This window comes from Chrysochloris asiatica, unplaced genomic scaffold (genome assembly GCF_000296735.1).
Source record: "Chrysochloris asiatica unplaced genomic scaffold, ChrAsi1.0 scaffold00004, whole genome shotgun sequence".
NCBI classification, from domain to species: Eukaryota; Metazoa; Chordata; class Mammalia; order Afrosoricida; family Chrysochloridae; genus Chrysochloris; species Chrysochloris asiatica.
This window is the reverse complement of record NW_006408522.1, coordinates 30,907,821-30,910,316: the sequence shown is the minus strand read 5'-3', so window position 1 is coordinate 30,910,316 and position 2,496 is coordinate 30,907,821. Positions and strand designations below refer to the sequence as shown.

Here is a 2,496-nt window from a genome sequence, read left to right as displayed (position 1 = left end):
TTCTTCTTTATAGTTTTCAGTATATTCCAATTTGTTATCATACGCATCTGTTACTTTTATGGGAAGAAGAAAACCTGCCAATTTTAAAAAAAATGCCACATATGTTGTTGGTGCTCATTCCTGATTATTTGCTTCCCTTCAACTTCTCATATGCACCATCTTCTTTTTTTTTCCCAAATAACAAATCCACAATTTTATTCATTTACTTTTCAATAAGTTTAAATCCTTGAGGGATACAGCAACACATGGATTCTGTGTCCAATGGCCTTAGAAGGTTCCTTCAGCATTTGGCAAAAACCATGCCACTGTTTCCATGTGTGTGAGTTACCTTTCCTCGGGTTACTCTGGTTTTGAGGTTTGCTGCCAGGAGTCACTGTGTTGCCCTTTGCTTTGTACACATAAGCACATCTCTTGTCTAAATAGAATTTGGTATCATCTTGAGCATAAACACCTTCAATTTCAAAAAGAGTTGTATGCTCTCATTGGTTCCAGAGACCCTGTTTATAGCCAGCAAAAATGGCCTTAGACTATAGCCTTCTAGACGTAACTGCTGGCTTTGAAGTCCTTTTCCCAGCAAGCCTCCACAGACTCCAAGATGGTGGAAAGAACTCATATGCTTCTAATCCTTGTCCTGGTCTCCAGCTCACCCAATTATCCCTTCTACCAACTCCTTTTCAGAAAGTGCCCTAGAGTGATTTTTCTAGTGGAAAGAATGAAACCTTTGGAATCAAATGGACCAGGATTTGAATCCCAGGTCAGTTTCATCATGCGAATCTTACCACTTGAGTCTGGGTATCCTTATATATAAATGAAAATACCACCTACCTTTTAGATTTTTATGTAGTTTGGACCAGCACTTCTCAAACGTTAATATGTATATAAATCACATGAGATTTTGTCAAAATGCAAATTATAGCTTACTAGGGCTAGAATAGGACCCAAGAGTCTGTATTTCTAAGAACCCCCAGGTGTTGCCAATGCCATGCTGGTGGTCCTTGGATGTATACTTTGAATAACATATATTTTGAATAACAAGGGATCAGATGACACAACATTTGAAAGGCTTTGGCACAAATGTCCTATAAATGTTAATTCCTCTTCTCTCTAGTGGGCCTGGCTTTTCTGGCTATTTGAATGAGTCCATTTCAGAAAACTGCTAAGATCCACTCAGGTGCATCCAGACTCATTTGAACTTTATTCCTTCCTTTTTCCCTCACTTCAATATCCCTCTTTTTCTTTAAGTACTTCATTCTTTTTATGCCTTTAATAATATAGGTAATTTTGCTTTAAGGCTTTTTTTTTTTTAATGACTTTGTTGAGATATAATCGACATATATAAACTCACTTATATTGTACAGCTTAATAAGTTCTGTAAACACGGAAAACAGAACTTTTCTTTGCCTTCACCACATCTATTACTGTTTTTCAATTCAAGTCGGTGGTTCAAGTTCACCATCCACTGCTTGGAAATCCTATACTGGGTCACTATGAATCAGAACTGACTCAGAGGCACTTAACATCAACAACAGGCACTGTGCAAGGCTCTCTTGCTGCATATTACAACATTTCTTTACTTCTGTGGGGAGTATTCTCTAGTTGAAATGTGGCCTACACAATAGAGATCATTAGGAGGTCTAAGAATAAGTAAAAGAAACTGAGAAACTATTTGTTATGCTCCTTGGGGATGCACAATTCAACCTCCTTCAACAAAAATCCTGGTGGTTTCCAAGATCTCTGCCCTGTCTTGCCTCCATGGCCTACTTCCTCTTTTTACTGTTCCACTCAGAAAAAAACCTGTAATAGCCTTGGCTTGTCACATGACAGCACTTTATTTATGGTATCATTAGATATAGACTTCCTTATTGAGTCTCTTTTCATTGTCACCCTTATATAGTCAGCAGATTTAACTTTCTAGGCTGCATAGGTTCATAGCTGATACAGTCCAAAACCAAAACCATACCAAACTCTTAATCTTCCAAGTTTCTAAAGCATGAATCCTTTCAGCCTTTGTTTTCCCTTATCCATTTGTTGTTGTTAGGTGCCATCCAGTCAATTCTGACTCATAGCGACCCCACGCACAACAGAACAAAACACTGGCCTGTCCTGTGCCATGCTCAGATTGTTACCTTGGAGCCCATTGTTGATGCCTCTATGTTAATCCATCTCCTTGAAGGGGCAGGGGGGCTTCCTCTTTTCCACTGATCCTACACTTTACCAGGAGTCCTGATGTGGTGCTGTGGGTTAGTGTGCCAGACCGCAAAGCCATTTGAACTGCAAGGTCAGCGGTTCAAGCTCACCAGCTACTCCTCAAAAACTCTATACAGGGTCGCTGTGGGTTGGAATCAACTCCATGACACTTAACAACAACAACAACACTTTACCAAGCATGATGTCCTTCTCCAGGGACTGGTTCCTTCTTATAACATGTCTGAAGTTTGATAAATGAAGGCTTACCATTCTGGCTTCTAAGGAACATTCTGGTTGTACTTCCTCCAA

General features: G+C 39.5%; 1 pseudogene; it reads right to left on the bottom strand.

The window, feature by feature from the left end:
- Positions 1–218: 218 nt before the first annotated feature.
- Positions 219–2,138, bottom strand: LOC102826661 (annotated as a pseudogene).
- Positions 2,139–2,496: the final 358 nt, after the last annotated feature.